Here is a 27,085-nt window from a genome sequence, read left to right on the forward strand (position 1 = left end):
TTTGGCTATTCGGGGTCTTTTGTGTCTCCATACAAATTTTAAGATGATTTGTTCTAGCTCCGTAAAAAATGCCATTGGTAATTTGATAGGGATTGCATTGAATCTGTAGATTGCTTTGGGTAGTATACTCATTTTCACAATGTTGATTCTTCCAATCCAAGAACATGGTATATCTCTCCATCTGTTGGTATCATCTTTAATTTCTTTCATCAGTGTCTTATAGTTTTCTGCATACAGGTCTTTTGTCTCCCTAGGTAGGTTTATTCCTAGGTATTTTATTCTTTTTGTTGCAATGGTAAATGGGAGTGTTTCCATAATTTCTCTTTCAGATTTTTCATCATTAGTGTATAGGAATGCAAGAGATTTCTGTGCATTAATTTTGTAACCTGCAACTTTACCATATTCATTAATTAGCTCTAGCAGTTTTCTGGTGGCAGTTTTAGGATTCTCTATGTATAGTATCATGTCATCCGCAAACAGTGACAGTTTTACTTCTTCTTTTCCAATTTGTATTCCTTTTATTTCTTTTTCTTCTCTGATTGCCGTGGCTAGGACTTCCAGAACTATGTTGAATAATAGTGGTGAGAGTGGACATCCTTGTCTCGTTCCTGATCTTAGAGGAAATGCTTTCAGTTTTTCACCATTGAGAATGATGTTTGCTGTGGGTTTGTCATATATGGCCTTTATTATGTTGAGGTAGGTTCCCTCTATGCCCACTTTCTGGAGAGTTTTTATCAGAAATGGGTGTTGAATTTTGTCAAAAGCTTTTTCTGCATCTATTGAGATGATCATATGGTTTTTATTCTTCAATTTGTTAATATGGTGTATCACATTGATTGATTTGCGTATATTGAAGAATCCTTGCATCCCTGGGATAAATCCCACTTGATCGTGGTGTATGATCCTTTTAATGTGTTGTTGGATTCTGTTTGCTAGTATTTTGTTGAGGATTTTTGCATCTATATTCATCAGTGATATTGGTCTGTAATTTTCTTTTTTTGTAGTGTCTTTGTCTGGTTTTGGTATCAGGGTGATGGTGGCCTCATAGAATGAGTTTGGGAGAGTTCCTTCCTCTGCAATTTTTTGGAAGAGTTTGAGAAGGATGGGTGTTAGCTCTTCTCTAAATGTTTGATAGAATTCACCTGTGAAGCCATCTGGTCCTGGACTTTTGTTTGTTGGAAGATTTTTAATCACAGTTTCAATTTCATTACTTGTGATTGGTCTGTTGATATTTTCTGTTTCTTCCTGGTTCAGTCTTGGAAGGTTATACCTTTCTAAGAATTTGTCCATTTCTTCCAGGTTGTCCATTTTATTGGCATAAAGTTGCTTGTAGTAGTCTCTTAGGATGTTTTGTATTTCTGCGGTGTCTGTTGTAACTTCTCCTTTTTCATTTCTGATTTTATTGATTTGAGTCCTCTCCCTCTTTTTCTTGATGAGTCTGGCTAATGGCTTATCAATTTTGTTTATCTTCTCAAAGAACCAACTTTTAGTTTTATTGATCTTTGCTATTGTTTTCTTTGTTTCTATTTCATTTATTTCTGCTCTGATCTTTATGATTTCTTTCCTTCTGCTAACTTTGGGTTTTGTTTGTTCTTCTTTCTCTAGTTTCTTTAGGTGTAAAGTTAGATTGTTTACTTGAGATTTTTCTTGTTTCTTTAGGTAGGCTTGTATAGCTATAAACTTCCCTCTTAGAACCGCTTTTGCTGCATCCCATAGGTTTTGGGTCGTCGTGTTTTCATTGTCATTTGTCTCTAGGTATTTTTTTATTTCCTGTTTGATTTCTTCAGTGATCTCTTGGTTATTTAGTAACGTATTGTTTAGCCTCCATGTGTTTGTCTTTTTTACGTTTTTTTCCCTGTAATTCATTTCTAATCTCATAGCGTTGTGGTCAGAAAAGATGCTTGATATGATTTCAATTTTCTTAAATTTACTGAGGCTTGATTTGTGACCCAAGATGTGATCTATCCTGGAGAATGTTCCGTGTGCACTTGAGAAGAACGTGTAATCTGCCGTTTTTGGATGGAATGTCCTATATATATCAATTAAATCTATCTGGTCTATTGTGTCATTTAAAGCTTCTGTTTCCTTATTTATTTTCATTTTGGATGATCTGTCCATTGGTGTAAGTGAGGTGTTAAAGTCCCCCACTATGATTGTGTTACTGTCGATTTCCTCTTTTATAGCTGTTAGCAGTTGCCTTATGTATTGAGGTGCTCCTATGTTGGGTGCATATATATTTATAATTGTTATATCTTCTTCTTGGATTGATCCCTGGATCATTATGTAGTGTCCTTCCTTGTCTCTTGTAACATTCTTTATTTTAAAGTCTATTTTATCTGATATGAGTATAGCTACTCCAGCTTTCTTTTGATTTCCATTTGCATGGAATATCTTTTTCCATCCCCTCACTTTCAGTCTGTATGTGTCCCTAGGTCTGAAGTGGGTCTCTTGTAGACAGCATATATATGGGTCTTGTTTTTGTATCCATTCAGCCAGTCTATGTCTTTTGGTTGGGGCATTTAATCCATTCACGTTTAAGGTAATTATCGATATGTATGTTCCTATGACCATTTTCTTAATTGTTTTGGGTTTGTTTTTGTAGGTCCTTTTCTTCTCTTGTGTTTCCCACTTAGAGAAGTTCCTTTAGCATTTGTTGTAGAGCTGGTTTGGTGGTGCTGAATTCTCTTAGCTTTTGCTTGTCTGTAAAGCTTTTGATTTCTCCATCAAATCTAAATGAGATCCTTGCTGGGTAGAGTAATCTTGGTTGTAGGTTCTTCCCTTTCATCACTTTAAGTATTTCATGCCACTCCCTTCTGGCTTGCAGAGTTTCTGCTGAGAAATCAGCTGTTAACCTTATGGGGGTTCCCTTGTATGTTATTTGTCGTTTTTCCCTTGCTGCTTTCAATAATTTTTCTTTGTCTTTAATTTTTGCCACTTTGATTACTATGTGTCTCGGCGTGTTTCTCCTTGGGTTTATTCTGTATGGGACTCTCTGCGCTTCCTGGACTTGGGTGGCTATTTCCTTTCCCATGTTGGGGAAGTTTTCGATTATAATCTCTTCAAATATTTTCTCTGGTCCTTTCTCTCTCTCTTCTCCTTCTGGGACCCCTATAATGCGAATGTTGTTGCGTTTAATGTTGTCCCAGAGGTCTCTTAGGCTGTCTTCATTTCTTTTTATTCTTTTTTCTTTAGTCTGTTCCGCAGCAGTGAATTCCACCATTCTGTCTTCCAGGTCACTTATCCGTTCTTCTGCCTCAGTTATTCTGCTATTGATTCCTTCTAGTGTAGTTTTCATTTCAGTTATTGTATTGGTCATCTCTGTTTGTTTGTTCTTTAATTCTTCTAGGTCTTTGTTAATCATTTCTTGCATCTTCTCAATCTTTGCCTCCATTCTTATTCCGAGGTCCTGGATCATCTTCACTATCATTATTCTGAATTCTTTTTCTGGAAGGTTGCCTATCTCCACTTCATTTAATTGTTTTTCTGGGGTTTTTTCTTGTTCCTTCATCTGGTACATAGCCCTCTGCCTTTTCATCTTCTCTGTCTTTCTGTAACTGTGGTTTTTGGTCCACAGGCTGCAGGATTGTAGTTTTTCTTGCTTCTGTTGTCTGCCCTCTGGTGGTTGAGGCTATCTAAGAGGCTTGATGGGAGGCTCTGGTGGTGGGTAGAGCTGACTGTTGCTGTGGCGGTCAGAGCTCAGTAAAACCTTAATCCACTTGACTGTTGATGGGTGGGGCTGGGTTCCCTCCCTGTTGCTGTGGCGATCAGAGCCCAGTAAAACCTTAATCCACTTGACTGTTGATGGGTGGGGCTGGGTTCCCTCCCTGTTGGTTGTTTTGCCTGAGGCAACCCAACACTGGAGCCTACCCGTGCTCTTTGGTGGGATTAATGGCAGACTCTGGGAGGGCTCACGCCAAGGAGAACTTCCCAGGACCTCTGCTGCCAGTGTCCTTATCCCCACGGTGAAACAGAGCCACCACTCGCCTCTGCAGGAGACCCCCCAACACCAGCAGGTACGTCTGGTTCAGTCTCCCCCAGGGTCACTGCTCCTTCCCCTGGGTCCCGATGCACACATTACTTTGTGTGTGCCCTCCAAGAGTGGGGTCTCTGTTTCCCCCAGTCCTGTCACAGTCCTGCAATCAATTCCCACTAGACTTCAAAGTCTGATTCTCTAGGAATTCCTCCTCCCTTTGCCGGACCCCCAGGTTGGGAAGCCTGAGGTGGGGCTCAGAACCTTCACTCCAGTGGGTGGACTTCTGTGGTATAAGTGTTCTCCAGTCTGTGAGTCACCCACCCAGCAGTTATGGGATTTGATTTTACTCTGATTGCGCCCCTCCTACCGTCTCACTGTGGCTTCTCCTCTGTCCTTGGACGTGGGGTATCCTCCTTGGTGAAGTCCAGGGTCTTCCTGTCAATGATTGTCCAGCAGCCAGTTGTGATTCTGGTGCTCTCGCAAGAGGGAGTGAGAGCACGTCCTTCTACTCCGCCATCTTGGTTAATCTTCATCTGCAAATGTTTTTGACACATTATTTGCTCCTGATCTGCTTTCCAATTAAGTAAAAAAAAAAAAAAAAAAAAATTTAAAAAGCACATATCAAACAGAAAACACCTATAGATTTACAACTGTGCCCAAAGACCTGGAATTCAGATTACTATTATTTTCCCCAGTGTTTTCCAACACAGATCATAGTCATAAAAATGATTGTAAAAGCGGTTAAGAAAAGAACAGTTTATATTTTACAGAATACAAAATGAGGTACTAGCTAAAATGACAGTAATTCTTTACTCTGGACTTAACGTTTCAGTGAACAGATGAACTCTGGGCCCCATTTCCCAGCAACTAAATAAAGTTTCAAGAGTCTTTTGCAAAGAATGACAAGCAGCACTAGCATCCTGAAGCATGTATGCCACATTCCTCTTATTAACTTTGCTTGTCCTGGCTTGTCTCTCCATAGAGCACCAAAGTTCTTTCCAAGAAACTTCAAAAGACCCCTGAACAGCAAAAATAAAACACATGTCAAGAGAGTCGAGCTGTTGGTGGGACAAAATTTACAACATTCTCTACCACAGCAGTTGAACATCTGCTCTATGAGGGTTCTCTGGCATTAAAAGAAAAAGTAAAATTCCTTATTCATCTTTTTGTACTGAAAAACCTGAAGCAAGTTTAACAGATTATCCACATGTGGACATAAGCCAAATTTGGACATGTGTTCCTTTTTCATTCAATCAATATGATTCATAATCATAAGACACTAAAGAAAGAGAAGCATAAGAAAGAAATCATATAAACAGAGGACTGGAGTTTGTCAATGGGCAAACACATAGTTAATGACAGAGCAGGGGCTAAAACCCAGGATTCCTAATTGGGAGTCTAATGTTCTTTCCACTACATCAAGATGCTGATTGTGTCAAATTTCGTGTTAACATGCCCCCAATTAATGAAAACATCTCTTTTAGGCAAAGGCATTTTCCTTTTACAGAATTAGTCTGGTCCATTCTTTGTAAAGTATAATAGCAGTAAGAGATTCATATTTTCGTGTCATATTCTGACACGTTATTTTAAATCACTAAGAATACTATAATTAATCATAGATTAACTAACACTGATTAAGTTAACTATAACTGATATCACATGTTTATACAACTAGAGAGCTATAGTAGATGCAACCAAAAGCTATTGATGTTGAAGAGCACGCATAACAGACTCTCAATCCTTCTTTTCTCCTCTATAATTCTCGAATACAAAGTAGTAAGCTAAAATGTCACTGAATTCAATCCTTAGGAGAATGGTAGAAGTCACCTCCCAAAACACGCATGCTGCCATTGGTCATAGACAGGGACTGAATAGTTTTAGAGATCACCAGAAATATATATTCCTAGAATCCTCCTTATTGAGATTAAAAGGGTACCACATGTTTAATCTAAATATAGTGTCAAACATAAATAATTTCAGTGGAACTCGAGATGTATAAACAGATTTATCCAGATAGAAAAAAAATCTGTAGTAAATTCATAATATATTACAAATTATATACCAATTTATTAGTATATTACAAATTATGTGCCAGAGGGTATAAAAAGGCACCCTAAGAGGTTTGACATCTCCTGCATCTGGTCAGGAGAATTCAACTTCCATTGCATTATTAAAAACTGATGTCTGTCATCATCCATACAGGGACCATCTCATAGGACAAGAGAAATGACAGTTGGTACCACAAACATGATCTGAATTGGCCCCAGGAGATATCTCATTATTTGAGATTATACAGAGCTAGTACTACGAGCTAGAACTATGGCTGCATTTTTCATATACCCCTGCACTTACCCTAGAGCTAGAAACAATGCTAAAAGTTAACTCCTTCATTTCCAAAGTCAACTCGCAAAGGTAGGTTCAATCATCTGTTATATTTTTCAAGGTCAAGAGGATTTTGTATATATGTATTTTTTAAAGCTATACTATAGAGATTGGTTTAAGATGGCAGAGTAGAAGGATGTACTCTCACTCCCTCTTGCAAGAGCACCAGAATCAAAACTAACTGCTAAACAATCATTGAAAGGAAGACACTGGAACTCACCAAAAAAAGATACCCCACATCCAAAGACAAAGGAGAATCCACAGTGAGACGGTAAGAGGGGTGCAATCACAATAAACTCAAATCCCATAAACGCTGGGTGGGTGACTCACAAACTGGAGAACACTTACACCACAGAAGTCCACCCACTGGAGTGAAGGTCCTAAGTCCGATGTCAGGCTTCCCAACATGTGAGTCTGGCAACGGGAGGAGGAATCCCTAGAGAATCAGACTTTGAAGGCTAGTGGGATTTGATTACAGGACTTCGACAGGACTGGGGGAAACAGAGACTCCACTCTTGGAGGGCACACACAAAGTAGTGTGTGCATCAGGACCCATGGGAAGGAGCAGTGACCCCATAGGAGACTGAACCAGACCTACCTGCTAGTGTGGGAGGGTCCGTGCAGTGGCAGGGGGTGGCTGTGGCTCATCATGAGGACAAGGAAAATGGCAGCAGAAATTCTCGGAAGTGTTCCTTGGCATGAGCCTTCCCAGAGTCCGCCATTAGCCCCACAAAAGAGCCTGGGTAGGCTCCAGGGTTGGGTCGTCTCAGGCGAAACAACCAACAGGGAGGGAACCCAACCTCACCCATCAGCAGACAAGCAGATTAAAGTTTTACTGAGCTCTGCCCACCAGAGCAACACCCAGCTCTACCCAACACCAGTCCCTCCCATCAGGAAGCTTGCACAAGCCTCTTACACAGCCTCATCCACCAGAGGGCAGACAGAAGAAGCAAGAAGAACTACAATCCTGCAGCCTGTGGAACAAAAACCGCATTCACAGAAAGATAGACAAGATGAAAAGGCAGAGGGCTATATACCAGATGAAGGAACAAGATAAAACCCCAGAAAATCAACTAAATGAAGTGGAGATAGGCAACCTTCCAGAAAAAGAATTCAGAATAATGTTAGTGGAGATGATCCAGGAGCTCGGAAAAAGAATGGAGGCAAAGATCAAGAAGATGTAAGCAATGTTTAACAAAGACCTGAAAGAATTAAAGAACAAACAAACAGAGATGACCAATACAATAACTGAAATGAAAACTACACCAGAAGGAATCAATAGCAGAATAACTGAGGCAGAGGAACGGATAAGTGACCTGGAAGACAGAATGGTGGAATTCACTGCTGCGAAAGAGAATAAAGAAAAAAAAATGAAAAGAAATGAAGACAGCCTAAGAGACTTCTGGGACAACATTAAATGAAACAACATTCTCATTATAGGGGTCCCAGAAGGAGAAGAGAGAGAGAAAGGACCCGAGAAAATATTTGAAGAGATTATAGTTGAAAACTTCCCTAACATGGGAAAGGAAATAGCCACCCAACTCCAGGAATCACAGAGAGTCCAGGCAGGATAAACCCAAGGAGAAACATGCCAAGACACATAGTAATCAAATTGACAAAAATTAAAGAAATTAAAGAAAAATTATTGAAAGCAACAAGGGAAAAATGACAAATAACATACAAGGGAACTCCAATAAGGTTAACAGCTGATTTCTCAGCAGAAACTCTACAAGCCAGGAGGGAGTGGCATGATATATTTAAAGGGATGAAAGGGAACAACCTACAACCAAGATTATTCTACCTGGCAAGGATCTCACTCAGATTCAATGGAGAAATCAAAAGCTCCACAGACAAGCAAAAGCTAAGAGAATTCAGCACCACCAAACCAGCTCTACAACAGATGCTAAAGGAACTTCCCTAGGCAGTAAACACAAGAGAAGGAAAAGGACCTACAAAAACAAATGCAAAACAATTAAGAAAATGGTAATAGGAACATACATATTGATAACTACCTTAAACGTGAATGGATTAAATGCTCCAACCAAAAGACACAGGCTCGCTGAATGGATACAAAAACAAGACCCATATATATGCTGTCTACAAGAGACCCACTTCAGACATAGGGACACATAGACTGAAAGTGAGGGGATGGAAAAAGATATTCCATGCAAATGGAAATCAAAAGAAAGCTGGAGTAGCAATACTCATATCAGATAAAATAGACTTTAAAATAAAGAATGTTACAAGAGACAAGGAAGGACACTACATAATGATCAAGGGATCAATACAAGAAGAAGATAGAACAATTATAAATATATACGCACCCAACACAGGAGCACCTCAGTACATAAGGCAAATGCTAACAGCAATAAAAGAGCAAACCGACAGGAACACAATAATAGTGGGGGACTTTAACACCTCACTTACAACAATGGACAGATCATCCAGACAGAAAATTAATAAGGAAACACAAGCTTTAAATGACACAATAGGCCAGATAGATTTAATTGATACTTATAGAACATTCCACCAAAAAGTGCAGATTACACTTTCTTCTCAAGTGCACACAGAACATTCTCCACGATAGATCACATCTTGGGTCATAAATCAAGCCACAGTAAATTTAAGAAAATTGAAATCATATCAAGCATCTTTTCTGACCACAATGCTATCAGATTAGAAATCAATTACAGGAAAAAAAACATAAAAAACACAGACACATGGAGGCTAAGCAATACGTTACAAAATAACCAAGAGATCACTGAAGAAATCAAAGAGGAAATCAAAAAATACCTAGAGACAAATGACAACAAAAACACGATGATCCAAAAACCAATGGGATGCAGCAAAAGCAGTCCTAAGAAGGAAGTTTATAGCAATACAATCCTACCTCAAGAAACAAGAAAAATCTCAAATAAACAATCTAATCTTACACCTAAAGGAACTAGAGAAAGAAGAACAAATAAAACCCAAAGTTAGTACAAGGAAGAAATCATAGAGATCAGAGCAGAAATAAATGAAATAGAAACAAAGAAAACAATACCAAAGATCAATAAAACTAAAAGTTGGTTTTTGAGAAGATAAACAAAGTTGATAAACCTTTAGCCAGATTCATCAAGAAAAAGAGGGAGAGGACTCAAATCAATAAAATCAGAAATGAAAAAGGAGAAGTTACAATGGACACTGCAGAAATAAAAAGCATCATAAGAGACTACTACAAGCAACTCTATGCCAATAAAATGGACAACCTGGAAGAAATGCATAGATTCTTAGAAAGATATAACCTTCCAAGACTGAACCAGGAAGAAATAGAAAATATGAACAGACCAGTCACAAGAAATGAAATTGAAAGTGTGATTAAAAATCTTCCAAGAAACAAAAGTCCAGGACCAGATGGCTTCACAGGAGAATTCTATCAAACATTTAGAGAAGAGCTAACACCCATCCTTCTCAAACTCTTCCAAACAATTGCAGAGGAAGGAACACTCCCAAACTCATTCTATGAGGCCACCATCACCCTCATACCAAAACCAGCCAAAGATAGTACAAAAAAAGAAAATTACAGACCAATATCACTGATGAATATAGATGCAAAAATCCTCAACAAAATACTACCAAAGAGAATCCAACAACACATTAAAAGGATCATACACCATGATCAAGTGGGATTTATCCCAGGGATGCAGGGATTCTTCAATATACACAAATCAATCAATGTGATACAACATATTAACAAATTGAAGAATAAAAACAATATGATCGTCCCAATAGATGCAGAAAAAGCTTTTGACAAAATTCAATACCAATTTATGATAAAAACTCCCCAGAAAGTGGGCATAGAGGGAACCTCTCTCAACATAATAAAGGCCATATACGACAAACCCACAGCAAACATCATTCTCAATGGTGAAAAACTGAAAGCATTTCCTCTCAGATCAGGAACAAGAAAAGGATATCCACTCTCACCATTATTATTCAACATAGTTTTGGAAGTCTAGCCATGGCAGTCAGAGAAGAAAAAGAAAGAAAAGGAATATAAATTGGAAAAGAAGAAATAAAGCTGTCACTGTTTGCAGATGACATGATACTATACATAGAGAATTCTAAAGGTGCTACCAGAAAACTACTAGAGTTAATCAATGAATTTGGTAAAGTTGCAGGATACAAAATCAATGCACAGAAATCTCTTGCATTCTTATACACTAATGATGAAAAATCTGAAAGAGAAATTAAGGAAACACTCCCATTTACCAATGCAACAAAAATAATAAAATACCTAGGAATAAATCTACCTAGGGAGACAAAAGACCTGTATGAAGAAAACTATAAGACACTGATGAAAGAAATTAAAGATGATACAAACAGATGGAGAGATATACCATGTTCTTGGATTGGAAGAATCAATATTGTGAAAATGACTATATTACCCAAAATAATCTACAGATTCCATGCAATCCCTATCAAATTACCAGTGGGATTTTTTACAGAACTAGAACAAAAAGTGTTAAAATTTGTATGGAGACACAAAAGACCCCAAATAGCCAAAGCAATCTTGAGGGAAAAAAACGGAGCTGGAGCAATCAGACTCCCTAACTTCAGACTATACTACAAAGCTACAGTAATCAAGACAATATGGTACTGGCACAAAAACAGAAATATAGATCAATGGAACAGGATACAAAGCCCAGAGATAAACCCACGCACCTATGGTCAACTAATCTATGACAAAGGGGGCAAGGATATACAATGGAGAAAAGACAGTCTCTTCAATAAGTGTTGCTGGGAAAACTGGACAGCTACATGTAAAAGAATGAAATTAGAACACTCCTAATGCCATACACAAAAATAAACTCAAAATGGATTAGAGAGCTAAATGTAAGATGGGACACTATAAAACTCTTAGAGGAAAACATAGGAAGAACACTCTTTGACATAAATCACAGCAGGATCTTTTTTGATCCACCTCCTAGAGTAATGGAAATAAAAACAAAAATAAACAAATGGGACTTAATGAAACTTCAAAGCTTTTGCACAGCAAAGGAAACCATAAACAAGACAAAAAGACAACCCTCAGAATGGGAGAAAATATTTGCAAACGAATCAACGAACAAAGGTTTAATCTCCAAAATATATAAACAGCCCATGCAGCTCAATATTAAAAACACAAACAACCCAATCCAATACTGGGCAGAAGACCTAAATAGACACTTCTCCAAAGAAGACATACAGATGGCTAAGAAGCACATGAAAAGCTGCTCAACATCACTAATTATGAGAGAAATGCAAATCAAAACTACAATGAGGTATCACCTCACATCGATTAGAATGGGCATCATCAGAAAATCTACAAACAACAAATGCTAGAGAGGGTGTGGAGAAAGGGGAACCCTCTTGCACTGTTGGTGGGAATTGATACAGCCACTATGGAGAACAGTATGGAGGTTCCTTAAAAGACTAAACATAGAATTACCATATGATCCAGCAATCCTACTACTGGGCATATACCCAGAGAAAACCATAATTCAAAAAGACACATGCACCCCAATGTTCACTGAAGCACTATTTACAATAGCCAGGTCATGGAAGCAACCTAAATGCCCATCAACAGATGAATGGATAAAGAAGAAGTGGTACATATATACAATGGAATATTACTCAGCCATAAAAAGGAACGATATTGGGTCATTTGTTGAGATGTGGATGGATCTAGACACGGTCATCCAGAAGTAAGTCAGAAAGAGAAAAGCAAATATTGTATATTAATGCATATATGTGGAACCTAGAAAAATGGTACAGATGAACTGGTTTGCAGCGCAGAAATTGAGACACAGATGCAGAGAACAAACGTATGGACACCAAGGGGGGAAAGTGGTGGGGGGGTGGTGGTGGTGGTGTGATGAATTGGGCGATTGGGATTGACATGTATACACTGATGTGTATTAAATTGATGACTAATAAGAATCTGCTGTATAAAAAAATAAAATAAAATTCAGAAATTAAAAAAAAAAGAAAAAATTTCTTGTCATCATGGAGATTACATTCCAGTTGAGGGATGGGGATGTGACAATAAACAAAATAAATAAGTAAAATATATAATATATTAGATGGTGGTAAATTCTGTGGTAACATAATGCAGAGGAAGATAGTATTTATGTGAGCATTAAAAACGTGAATACAGTCCAGTGAAATAAACGCTCTCTACAACAAACTTTGTGATCTCTCATGTACATGTATTGGGCCTCATGTGATAAGCACAATACAATATCTCACACCTCAGATTAGCCCAAAGAGATTAAAAATCATCCATTATTCTAAAGTCTTTAGAGCTTCTCTAGATGATTCATTCAATGTATAAATTACGCCCAATGTCAGAAAAGTCTTCTTTCTAGTAAATAACAAACTTATTCTCTCTGTCTTCTGTGGAAAAGATCATTGGCTACAAGTACATAGTCTATCCCAGGAATGTCATAGTAATGTGAGTTCAGAGGTCATAGACAAAGCTGTTAAACCAGCATTTCCAGTAATGCATTCCATGACCCGATGATTCTGATAATTATTAATACGTGATATAGAAAGAAACAAATGATAGTTAACTTTCATGATCAAATGCAATTGCCAAATGCTGTGTTAAACAGAATTAGATAATTTTTTTTTCATAAACCTTCTCAGAGTCTTTTCTATCCTAAGGTGAATTTTGAATTTCCAACGAAGGGATAAATAATCTTTCCCAAACATATGACCATGGAGTCCTCTTTAAGAAAATTTCTTAGGACTTAGTTTCCCTGGACAGTCTTTTAGAAACTCTGGTTTCAACTACTCTTCCTTATTCTGCAGCTCATAAAAAAGCCCCCAAAAGTGTTTGGCTACACTTATTAACACGGGGTCACTCTGGAAAGAAGAAACTTTAGAGCTTTATGAGTGTGTCACACCTTGGTGTACAACTGAGTACAGATTTTGATGCTGGTGGCTACCCAGAAAATAGGAGGGAATTGATTTGTTGACGTGGGTGGAAGGAGAGCAAGGAGGTCTAAAGGGAAGGGAAAGGCAATAGGTTATTTCCCTAGAAGCAAATGTCTCACAATTTTGCCAAGGGCCAACCTTAAACAGGCTAATTCCATAGATTTAATAAAATGTTGGTTAAATCTTCCCTCAAGGTTTCCTTCATGTTTAAAAATTTCAAATCCCTTGAAGGTACTTGCCAATCATTTAATAATGTTAATAGTTTTCTTGCGGCTCAGTAAAAAACTAAAGTGCAAGCTGGGCATCTGCAATTTATAACCTATCAGGTTAGCTCCTTTACACAGAAAGGAAAAAGACATTAAATCAGAACTGAGTTGCCTACGGGTACAACATATATAGAGAGAAAAACTGGAGCTGATTCTGTCTGCCTCTTCTAAATATTTTTGGTATAATGACTCTTCACATATAGGGAATTTAGGTACATTAATTCCACCTAAGTGAACTACAAAGCACATGATCTATTCGAAATTATCCATTCTAATACCTGTGTATGTTTACACATGCAATCCAGTTAATAGATGTTTTTCCGTATAATACCTGAAGGAACTATGAATCTGTTCATATGCTCCTGTGGAAAATATGTGTTAGCAAAAGGGAAGGAAACAGGGATCTATACCAATCAGATTAGTCTGTGTTTTCATTAGCTACAAAGCTGCGGAAATTTGGCAGGAGTAACTTTCAGGGCTATTTCAACTGCAGCCAGCCACTTCCCCACCACCTCCCCTAATCTTAAGGTTTTATAGATGCACACAATTTGTACAGACTTGTAGGAAATTATGCACTGAAAAAAAGTTGCTGATTTATAAACTAGGTTAAAATCCCCTACCTACATCCTCCACTGAAAATTTCTTTTTGTCATGGAATAGAACAGCTTTGGAACTCTACCTACAATAATACAATAAAAACAATGTATTTTGCATAATTCATTTAGAAATATTTTTTGAAGATTAAATGTATACCAGAAAAATCCTCAACCAAAGGAAAAGTATGACAAGAATTGCTTCATGAGTAAATGATGGTTTAAGAAATCTCCCAGAGTAGATCTTAAATGTTCTCACCATAAAAAGAAGTGGTAATTATGTGCCATGATGAAGGTGTTAGCTAATTGCTATGGTGATAATTGTTTTAAAATATATAAGTTTAAAACCATAATTCAAAAAGAGTCATGTACCACAATGTTCATTGCAGTTCTATTTACAATAGCCAGGACATGGAAGCAACCTAAGTGTCCATCGACAGATGAATGGATAAAGAAGATGTGGCACATATATACAATGGAATATTACTCAGCCATAAAAAGAAACGAAATTGAGTTATTTGTAGTGAGGTGAGTGGACCTAGAGACTGTCATACAGAGTGAAGTAAGTCAGAAAAAGAAAGATAAATACCGTATGCTAACACATATATATGGAATCTAAAAAAAAAAAGAAAAATGGTTCTGAAGAACCTAGGTTCAGGACAGGAATAAAGACGTAGATGTAGAGAATGGACTTGAGGTCACAGGAAGGGGGAAGGGTAAGCTGGGACGAAGTGAGAAAGTGGCATGGACTTATATATACTACCAAATGTAAAATAGATAGCTAATGGGAAGAAGCTGCACAGCACAGGGAGATCAGCTTGATGCTTTGTCACCACCTAGAGAGGTGGGATAGGGAGGGTGGAAGGGAGACGCAAGAGGGAGGAGATATGGGGGTATATGTATAGGTATAGCTGATTCACTTTGTTATAAAGCAGAAACTAACACACCATCGTAAAGCAATTATACTCCAGTAAAGGTGTTAAAAATATATATATGTTTATCAAATCAAATCAACACCTTGTACAACTTAAATTTACACAATATTATATGTTAATTATACCTCAGTAAAGGTGAGGGAAAACATTTCTCCCAGTCAAGACCTTTCCTCCATCCTTTGAACCCTATCCAATGTTTAATTCCACAGTATAATTCCTCTCCAAATTTCACTTCTAATAAAGACTTAATTTCCATTCATGACTCCACTCTTCCTAATACTACTACTCCTAATAATAATAACAATAATTATAATGTTTAACATTATATATTACATGTACAACAAAATATATAGCATATTTTGCCAACAAGACCTGCCTCCCATATTCTAGGGATATTAGGGCTTATCTAGCAATGCTACATCTCAGCTCAAAAAAACTAAGTTTTCCTAAACCTTGTCATGTAATGTTCTATCTGAAAAATTATAACTTCATGTTCCTAAGTAAAGGGGATTCTGAAGTACAAGAACTATGAATATTTTCACTAGAATTTAGAAATTTATGCTCTGAAACACACAAAAACTATTTCACTACTTGGGGGAGGGATTGCAATAAGGATTTTATGAATAATTTCCTTTATTTTCACATTTTGGGGCTTTCTTTCTTCATATTTTCTATCAAAGTCAAGTTAGAAGACTTTATTGAAGGTTAGTCATGTTGTTGAATGGAATATTTCACAGAACTGGGGTAAGTTTCCATACATTCCCAGTCAAAGAGCCAGCATTACTGATTACTTAATGCATACTTTAACTTATTATTTTAGTAAATGTTTATGCTGAAATTGCCCATAGTGTTGCCTAGGCACCCACATACAACCACATCCTACAGAAATTATCTAGATAGGCAAGGTTTCAGACTGTGGTGCAGTTACTGCAAAACAATGAAACAATTGCATATACATATCAAAGACTTGAGATCTCTTTTAGCAGACATAGGAGCAGGACTATTAAATTAGCAACACCCATGAAATATAGGAATCTTGTTGAATTTCATTAACAAACGCAGCTTAAAATATTTAACATTATTGCTACCCTATATTTTTATATTGTTTTCAAACTTGTTTACAAAACTTAAACAGAGATTAGAAAGGTATGCTGAGTTGCCTATTGTTTTCATTTCTGATACTGTCCCAGATGTTCACTAAGTAACTTCTGATAGCTTCTTGTGTTGCTTCTTATTTTTCCAATATATCCTTTATTTCCAGCTGCATATCAAAGGACATGCCCTCCATACTCTTTCAAGTACCAGTGATTAAGTGTACGCCTCCCAAGTGGGAGTTCAAGTTAGAAGGAATGCTAATCTTAAGAAAGTCACTCCAAGAACATGGCATATCTCTCCATCTGTTTGTATCATCTTTGATTTCTTTCACCAGTGTCTTATAGTTTTCTGCATGCAGGTCTTTTGTCTCCTTAGGTAGGTTTATTCCTAGGTATTTTATTCTTTTTGTTGCATTGGTAAATGGGAGTGTTTCCTTAATTTCTCTTTCAGATTTTTCATCATTAGTGTATAGGAATGCAAGAGATTTCTGTGCATTAATTTTGTATCCTGCTACTCTACCAAATTCGTTGATTAGCTCTAGTAGTTTTCTGGTAGCACCTTTAGGATTCTCTACGTATAGTATCATGTCATCTGCAAACAGTGACAGCTTTACTTCTTCTTTTCTGATTTGGATTCCTTTCATTTCTTTTTCTTCTCTGATTGTTCTGGCTAAGACTTCCAAAACTATGTTGAATAATAGTGGTGAGAGTGGACAACCTTGTCTTGTTCCTGATCTTAGAGGAAATGGTTTCATTTTTTCACCATTGAGAATGATGTTGGCTATGGGGGAAAAAAATGCAGCTGTATTTTATATATAAGAGTTGTTAAGAGAGTAAACCCTGAGTTCTCATCACAAGGGAAAAACCTTTTTTTCTTTGCCTTTTGTATCTTATATGAGATGAAGGATGTTCACTAAACTTATTGTGATAATCATTTCATGATGTATGTAAGTCAAATCATTATGCTGTACACCTTAAACTGATATAGTGCTGTATGTCAATTATATCTCAATAAAACTGGAAGAAAAATCAAAACAAGCAAAAAAATGAATAAACACAAATATTTTTTAAAACTCTAAAAAAAAAAAGTCACTATTCTCCCCTATGTCATAATATGGGGAACAATTGTGACAGTACACCTATAAATAAGGCCCAGCTTAGTTTCAAGAATATCATACCTTCTTATTGACTCTGGTTCTACTGTTTGTAGTTGGTCTTGGTATGCTACCAATAATTCAATGAAGGTCATGCCCCATTTTTTCTTATCATAATGCAAAAAAGTATGTATTACTTATTGTAACAGTTTTCATGCTAGTTATATTCATGCCTTTCTTCTTTCACTTTCCTGTACTTCTTATACAGATTGACCTGTGACCTTCCTGTGTTTTTATGCTCAGATATTTTCAATTAAAATACTTATTATTTTATTATAAATTAGTGTTCTTCTACTTCTCTTTATATTAAAGTTAGACTCAGAGAATTATATTCATAAATGTTTAAATTATGTTGTAGGCAGTTTACCTTAACTATGAATTTTATTTCAGTATGATAAAAGGAAAATTACAAATAACATTTTATAGAGGGTATTGGCTAATGTACATTGAGAAAACCTGTTTTATAGGACAAGAAGTTTCAAACAAAAGAGCTAAAATAGACCTTTTCATATCAAGATTTATGCATCAAATGGCATTGGAAAAGAGATAAGGTAAACAACGAGATTATTTTAGAAAGAAATCCATGAGGATATACATCATGACAAATTCCTATTATATGTTCATAAAAGTATATGAAGAAACTGAAATACATACCATATGATTCGAACTATATGACATTCTAGAAAAAGCAAAAACCACGGTGACAATAAAAAGATCAGTGGTTACCATGGAGGGAAGGAAGGGAGCACAGAGGATTTTTAGGGCAGTAAAAATATTCTATATGATAGTATAGTGATGAATATATGTCATTACACATTTGTCCAAACTCATAGAATGTACAACACCAAGAGTGAACCCTAAAGGAAGCTACAGACTTCAGGTGATTATGATGTGTTAATTGTTATGATGTGGGCTCATCAATTACAACGAATGTACCAATCCAGTGGGGGATGTTGATAACGGGGAAGGTTATACCTATGTGAGGGCAGGAGCTATATGGGAAATTTTACCTTCCTCAGAATTTTGCTGTGAACCCAAAACTGTTCAAAAAATAAGTTTTTAAAAATAATAATAATTTGCGGGTGATGGTAAGTGCTAAGGACAAAAAGTCTAGAAAGGATACAGAGAATGCCCATTTATACAGATCATCGGGGAAAAAAGGAGAGTGAAACAGACAGTAGCAATGCAATAAGCAACATTTTCCTGCATTAGTTTTACATTTACAGAGTTTAGATCCCAAATTTTAGGGTTTTTAAATTATATTTATTTTAATTATAGAGATAATTTCAACAATTTTTTTTACAAAATAAACATAATATTTTATAAAAAATAGTTGCCTTCAAATGCAAAGAAAGCAACAATGACCATATATTTGTATAACCTTCAGGTCTTTTTTTAATATACAAATGTGTTACTTTAAAACACCATAAAATTTTATAACTTATATTTTTCTTTGTTATCATTATTCTGCTATTATTCCACAACATTCATAATCATCACTTTTGTCATTATATGATATATTACTGAAGAGATAAATTATAATTAACTTAAACATTGCTCTACTATTAAATCTTTATATTGTTTCAAGTATTTTACAGTTTTAAGTAACAGTGCCATAAATATATTTAATCACTTGTATTTTCTCCATATTTCAGATGACTATATTAGACTAGCATATAAGAAGAAGTGAGATTATGGGTCGGTGAGATTTAAAGGAAACCTTTACACCTCTTGGCAAATATTGCCCAAATAGGTTGTACCAATATAAATGCATAATCAATACAATTACTGTCTCAGCACTGTTTTCTAACATTGGAAGCTCATTGTTTTAACTGAAATATCCTACAAAAATTAATAGGATATAGCATTTTCCCTTAAGAATTCATAACATAATAGGAGAAATAAATGCATAAATAATCATAATACTTTGGGATACACAGTCTAATGGAAGTTATTGATTTACACCAAGATTAATGCATACATACGCGTATGTAGGTATTTTCTCCTCTATTCCCTATTATCTATTTAAGGATATGGCTTTCTAGATCTTTTTAAGTATTACAAACAACGTTTGCCTTCCAAGTAGTGGGATTTCAAGCTAAGGTGTATGTCATTTGAGAAAGTGTCTACCAATGACAATCACTTTCCTGTTTTGATTCTAAAATTCCCATATAATATAGGCAATAGTGAAACATACTAAATTTAGCAAAAGTAGATTTATTTGTTCATTTATTCATGAAGCATTGGCACTTATCTTCCAAAATCAGCATGGCCAAAGGGCAAAGAACCTTATGAAATTGCCAATATTTGATTTTATAAAGACCTACAAAAATACAATTTCATTAGTTCAACATAATATATATATATACATATATAAATGAGTGTGTGTGTGATTTTTTTGTTTTGTTTTGAAGTTTAATGTTAGATATACTTTCCGTCAGAAGGGAGTGAGAATTCAGTGTCAGAGAAAGTTGTTTGTGCTGATCTCTAAGAGATGTGCAGGGGTTCAGCAAATAGAGAGTCCAGCTTCCACAAAAGGAATTTAGAATAAACAAACCCATGAAAGCATGAAAGGACATGGCATGGCCAGGAAATGTGTCCAGCTTGTCTAGCACTTAGTTCTTGTATGGAGGAAGGGAAGGTGCCTAGAACAGCATTCTTTTGGCCCTAAAAACTCTAGCTATTCTTTTGGCCCTAAAAACTCACAGCAATGTCCTAATAATTACCAGTTCTCACCTAAGCATAAATTAACATTCTGTTCTAAAAGGGGATGCATCAAAGTTTTAGATATACAGATATGCTCTCTTTCACTTCATAGCCCAAACATTCTAGACTTTTATAGTTCTTCTGTTAACTTACATGAATTTTTTTCTCCCCTCACTAACAAACCTTATCATTTCAACCTCTAAAAGTTTTTCTACTACATCATACAACCCTCATTTCTCATGTCTAAAGCAAGTTCATTTATATAACCTCTGAATGAGAGCCTCTAGAATAAAAATGTGAGGTTTAGTACTGGGATTTTGCAAATACAATTTTGACTTCTTAGTGGCCATTTTTGCTTAGTTTATATTTAGGATTGGGTTCCACAGTTGAGACAGCCAAGAGGCTAAACTGACAATCTGGAGTATGATATTCACCTACTGTACTGAGTGGTTCAAAATTAATGAACCTAATCTCCCAAAGTCCAGTATAATAACCTATCAACTATATAAACTATTTTGATTCTGGGCACTGAAGTCTGTGATTGGTACAATGAGTGCTATTGCCCACCCAGATGTAAACATATAAAAATGGGAAGGTATCTCTTCAAGAGAACAACCACAGGAGACTGAATGTCTGGCATTGCCATTCAAAAGAAAACTTTTCTATTTTCCTACTTCTTCTTTGCCTTTTACCCTTTGACCAGGCTAAGTTTGGAACAAGAACACATCTAATAAATAAATCTAATTCCACTGAGCTAAACTTGATATCATTTACCAATATCTATGGTACATGAGAATTTCAGAATTAAAACAGAATTACTATCATTGGTAGCTTTTCCTAAAAGGAATACTAAAAAAAGGCAAATTTACTGACACAAAGTTAATGTATTTTGAACCGGCCAAGTTCTTCAAACTTGGTAAAATCTGATCCTACAACTGTGAAAGCAAATCTAAGTGAATTGGGAAGTCTGTATTGTTTTGCTATGCTGATTACATTACTTTTTAATTTTTTTATTTAGAATTCTTCTTAACATCTTTATTGAAGTGTAATTGCTTTACAATGGTGTATTAGTTTCTGCTTTATAACAAAGTGAATCAGCTATACATATACATATATCCCCATATCTCCTACCTCTTGCGTCTCCCTCCCACCCTCCCTATCCCACCCCTCTAGGTGGTCACAAAACACCGAGCTGATCTCCCTGTGCTATGCGGCTGCTTCCCACTAGCTATCTGTTTTACATTTGGTAGTGTATATATGTCCATGCCACTCTCTCACTTCATCCCAGCCTACCCTTCCCCCTCCCCGTGTCCTCAAGTCCATTCTCTATGTCTGCGTCTTTATTCCTGTCCTGCCCCTAGGTTCTTCAGAACCATTTTGTTGTTGTTTTTTTTATATTCCATATATATGTGTTAGCATACGATATTTGTTTTTCTCTTTCTGACTTACTTCACTGTGTATGACAGACTCTAGGTCCATCCACCTCACTACAAATAACTCAATTTTGTTTCTTTTTATGGCTGAGTAATATTCCATTGTATGTATGTGCCACATCTTCTTTATCCATTCATCTGTTGATGGACACTTAGGTTGCTTCCATGTCCTGGCTATTGTAAATAGAGCTGCAATGAACATTGTGGTACATGACTCTTTTTGAATTATGGTTTTCTCAGGGTATATGCCCAGTAGTGGGATTGCTGGGTCGTATGGTAGTTCTATTTTTAGTTTTTTAAGGAACCTCCATACTGTTCTCCATAGTGGCTGTATCAATTTACATTCCCACCAACAGTGCAAGAGGGTTCCCTTTTCTCCACACCCTCTCCAGCATTTATTGTTTCTAGATTTTTTTGATGATGGCCATTCTGACTGGTGTGAGGTGATACTTCACTGTAGTTTTGATTTGCATTTGTCTAATGATTAGTGATGTTGAGCATCCTTTCATGTGTTTGTTGGCGATCTGTATATCTTCTTTGGAGAAATGTCTATTTAGGTCTTCTGCCCATTTTTGGATTGGGTTGTTTGTTTTTTTGATATTGAGCTGCATGAGCTGCTTGTAAATTTTGGAGATTAATCCTTGGTCAGTTGTTTCATTTGCAAATATTTTCTCCCATTCTGAGGGTTGTCTTTTCGTCTTGTTTATGGTACATTACTTTTTTTTAACTTGCTCTTTGCAGTTCAATAGACTTATACAGAGAGATGCAGAAGAATCACGAGCAAGTAATGCCAGAACCAGAAAACATTCTTCCATGCTAAATCAACTATGGTACATGCCAAAACTGATCTTTAGAGCTCTCAAATATGCAGCCTTTGGGAGTGGTTTAATATATGACATATTCCATTGATTTCCTTTGGTAAGAACAGTGGAGTTTTCCAGCTGCACATTTTGTTAAACCTAATAAATAAGGGTTAACTTTTTAATGCTTGAAGGCAGCCTCATAAGATTTTCTTCAACTGCTATTATAATTTAACCATTATTAAGATCCCACTGAGAAGCAGGTGTTATCCAGTCCATTTGCCAAGTGATCAAATCCTTATGATGTTGAAAGTTTTTGTCTTTATGGCAAATATGTGTCAAGAGTATTTTTCTCTAGTATCAACAGAAATTAAGCAGAGTAACCACTTTACTTAGCCTTTTCTTCCATAAACGTAAATTTAAAAAAAAAAAGTAACAATAACAGCTAACACATTTAGTCCTTACAGTTTACATGTATTGCTGTATTTAATCTCCTAAACATTCCTATGAGGTAGGTGCTATTATATTCACATTACACCTAGTATTTAGAAATATAAAGGGCAGAGAAAAAGTTCAAAATAATTGCCCTTTCAGAGCAAGCCTATGTCATACGAAGTAGTACAGAAGGAGGATTCTGATTTGTGTTGATTTGTATCATATAGTGGTATTTGATTTTTTTACCAAATATGTATGTTTTTACCAAAAGCGTTGTTCTTGTTTCTCACGTATAGTAATGTAAGTAACCTAAGTAAAAGGACAGGTCTTTACTCTAGATTTAATTTCACCATTTGCTAATCTTATGTAACATGGTATTCTGTGTCTCAGATCTCTTTCACAATAGTACTTATTTCTTTGTTATAAATTTATTCTCAACCAGCCAGAGTTCAGTTCTTGATCTTCTCACCTCTTGCCATCTTTATATATACTCACTACCTACATGATCTCATTGGTCCTACTGCTAAACACTCGCTGTACCCTGTTGACTTCCACACATATTTCTAGGCTTACTCTTCCCATTAAATTCTAGATTTTTATATCCAAGGTGACCACTCACCCCTGGGACAGTTCAAATTTATGCCCATTGTCTTAGATTCCCAGCAGTTAGTAGTCCCTGTCACTCTCAAAGTGTCATGGTTGAAATGATCAATTACATGCTCACCCTTATTGTACCCAGTTTACTAGTTAATGGATTTCTGAAATTTAAATGATCAAAAGAGAACTTCTGGTTTCCTCTGAAAAAAATCCCATCTGCTTTGTGTTCTTCATCTCAGAAAACGCAATATCATTCACTCTAGTACTCAAATTATAAAAGTTTGGAGGCATCCTTGGCTCCTCCCATACCTCATAATAAATCAGTTATAACTTCAAAGTCTGTATAGAATCTGACCCCTCCTTCACTATGATCTTTGACTAAGTCACTATCATAACTCACCTAAGAAATTAATGAATAAGGATTCTATGAAAATGTTTCTGTGAGTTAAAATATAAGGTAATAGCAATTCTTGAGTACCCACATCATAATAAGCACTTTATTGATAATAATGGTGAGCATTTATTGCATGTTTATAACACATTAGTCACTGTTTTAAGTGCTCTATTTTCATTAGCCCAGTAAATCTCACAATAACTCCTAGAGGCAATAGTTTTCCATTTTTAGACAGGCTCTAAAAAGTAAGTGCCAGAGCAGACTACAAAGCAAGGTAAGTTATATCAGGGATAAAGAAGGACATTACATAATGATAAAAGGGTCAATTCTCCAAGAAGACATAACAATCTTTAATATGGTTGAGTCCAAAAACAGAGCAGGAAACTACATGAGGCAAAAACTAATAGAACTACAAGGAGAAGTAGATGAATCCACTATAATAAATGGAGATTTCGACACATCTCTATCAGAAATGGACAGATCCAGAAGGCAGAAAATGCGTAAGGACATAGTTGAACACAACAAACCATCAATCAAATGGATATAATTAACATCTATAGATTACTTCATTGAACAACAGCAGAAAGCACATTCTTATCAAGTTCACATGGAACATTCACCAAGATAGACTACATTCTGGGCCATAAGCCACACCTTAACAAATTAACAAAATAGAAATCATATGCTATGAACTCATAGATAATAATGGTATTAAATTAGAAATCAATAACAGAAAGATGAGCAGAAAAACCCGAAATACATGCAGAATAAACAGTGCACTTTTAAATAACATATGGGTCAAGGAAGAAATCATAAGAGAAATTTAAAATATTTTTAACTAAAAGAAAATGAAAGTACGACTTTTCAAAATTTGTGGTTTGCAGCAAAAGAAAGTGCTCAGTGGGAAGTTACAGCATTGAATTCCTATATTAGAAATGAAGAAAGATATAAAATCAATATTCTAAGTTTTTACTTAAAGAAACTGGAAAAAGAAGAGCTGATTAAATTAAAATAAGCAGGGAAAGGAAACAATAAGAATTAGAGCAGAATCAAATTGAAAAATGGAAATCAATAGAGAAAATCTACAATACCAAATGCTGGTGTTTTTTTGTTTGTTTGTTTTTTTATCAACAAAATTGATAAGCCGCTAACCAGGCTAACTTAGACAAAAAAAAAAAAAAGAGAGAGGAGGAAAACTACTAATATCAGAAATCAAAGAGGGGACATCACTACAGATTCCATGCACGTTAAAAGGATAATAAAGGAGTACAGTGAAGAACACTATGCCCACAAATTTGATAACCTAGATGAAATGGACAAGTTCCTTAAAAGACACAAGCTGCCCAAATTCACACAAAAAAGAAATAAACAATATGAATAGGTCAATATCTGTGAAATAAGTTATCTGTGAAATCAGTAATTAATAACTTTCCAAAACAGAAAGCACCAGAATGAGATGGGTTCACTGGTGAATTCTTCCAAATATTTAAAAGAGAAATTATATCAATTATCTACAGTCTCTTTCAGAGAATGGAAGCAAAAGGAATACTTTTGAACTCATTCTACAATTCCAGCATTACGCTAGTACCAAAACCAGCCAAAGACATTACAAGAAAATAAAACTATAGATCAATAACTCTCATGAATATAGCTGCAAAAAACCTCAACAAAACATTAGCAAATCAAATCCAACAATGGATAAAAAGAACTATACACCACATTAACTGGGAGTTGTTTCAGGTATGCAAGGTTGGTTCAACATTTGAAAATAAATTAATTTAATTCATCACGTCAATAGGCTAACAAAGAAAAATCACATGAACATACCATTAGATGCAAAAAAAAAAAAAGCATTTGACAAAATCTAACATTCATTTGTGTTAAAAAAAAAAAAAACTCTCAGTAAACTAGGAATAGAAGGAAATTTTCACCAATCCTTTTTAACATTGTACTGGAAGTTATAGCTAATGCAATAAGACCAGAAAAAGAAGTAAAATGTGTACACCTTGGGAAGGAAAATATAAAACTGTATTTGTTAGCAGGTAACATGATCATCTGTCTAGAAAACCCAAAAGGATCAACTGAAACTCCCGGAAGTAATAAGCGATTATAGCAAGATTGCAGGATACAAGATTAATATACTGAAGTCTATCACTTTCCTACATATTAGGAATAAACAAGTGGAATTTGAAATTTAAAAATCCCATTTACATTAGCACCCCCAGAAGTGAAATACTTATGCATAAATCTAACAAAATATGTACATGATATATATGTAGAAAACTACAAAAGTCTGATGAATGTAATTCAAAGAAGAACTAAATAAATGGAGAAATATTCCACATTCATGAATAAGAAGACTCAATATTGTCAAGATGTCAATTCTTCCAAACTTGATCTATAGATTCAATGCAATCCCAATCAAATTCCCAGCAAGTTATTTTGTGTATATCAACAAATTGATCTAACATTTATATGGAGAGGCAAAAGACCCAAAATATCCAGTACAATATTGAAGAAGGAGAATAAAGTTGAGTAATAACACTTTCTGACTTCAAGACATATTATAAAGCTACTATAATCAAGACAGTATGGTATTGGTGAAAGAATAGACAAATTGATCAATGGAACAGAGTAGAGAGCCCAGAAATAGACCTGCATTAATACAGTCAACTGATGTTTGACAAAGGAGCAAAGGCAATACAGTGAAGCAAAGATAGGTTCTTCAACAAATGGCACAGGAACAACTGGACATCCACATGCAAAAAAATGAATCTAGACACAGGCCATATATCCTTCACAAAAATTAGCTCAAAATAGATCATAGAATGTAATGGAAGGTAATGGAGGTTATAGTCTAGCAAGAAAGTCAGATCTTACGTAAGCAATAACAATGAAGTGTGATGAGCATTGTTAGATGATAAATAAGTTAGGACTCTTTCAGCAGCCAGTGAAGAAAACATACACACTCAAAAACAACCTGGCTTAAACAATAAAAGGGAATGTATTGGCTCATATAACTGGAAATGTCAGGCATACACTTACCTTCAAGTAATTTTTGATTCAGGGGTTTAAATAATGTCACCGCAAACTGGTTTCTTTCTCTCCATCTTTTGCCTTGCCTTCTCTAGGGTGGCTGCATTATCCAACTCACCTTGTGGAGACAAGATAGCCATAGCAATCATCATCTCACATCTTCATAGAAAAAGCAGAAAAAGGGAGCCACTTTTCCAATAGGTCCCAGCAAGCTCTAGATTCACTCTGATTGTACCAACTTTGATCATATACTCACTAGGAGCCAATGATCACAGTCTGGGAAATGTGATATACTGATTGTGAAGGCCAATATTTATGGCTACCATC

General features: G+C 35.8%; 1 long non-coding RNA gene across 5 annotated transcripts in view; it reads right to left on the bottom strand.

Moving 5' to 3' along the window:
- Window positions 1-27,085, bottom strand: part of LOC103018088 (uncharacterized) — a 547,177-nt gene that overhangs the window by 314,429 nt on the left and 205,663 nt on the right. Inside the window, exon 5 of one of the 5 annotated variants that reach the window (XR_009005909.1) lies at window positions 26,768-26,876. The exons of the other annotated variants lie outside the window; for them this stretch is intronic. This is a non-coding gene — a long non-coding RNA (uncharacterized LOC103018088). The remainder of the gene's footprint in view (window positions 1-26,767; window positions 26,877-27,085) is intronic. 5 annotated transcript variants of the gene reach the window in all.

This window comes from Balaenoptera acutorostrata, chromosome 18, assembly GCF_949987535.1.
Source record: "Balaenoptera acutorostrata chromosome 18, mBalAcu1.1, whole genome shotgun sequence".
Taxonomy (NCBI): Eukaryota; Metazoa; Chordata; class Mammalia; order Artiodactyla; family Balaenopteridae; genus Balaenoptera; species Balaenoptera acutorostrata.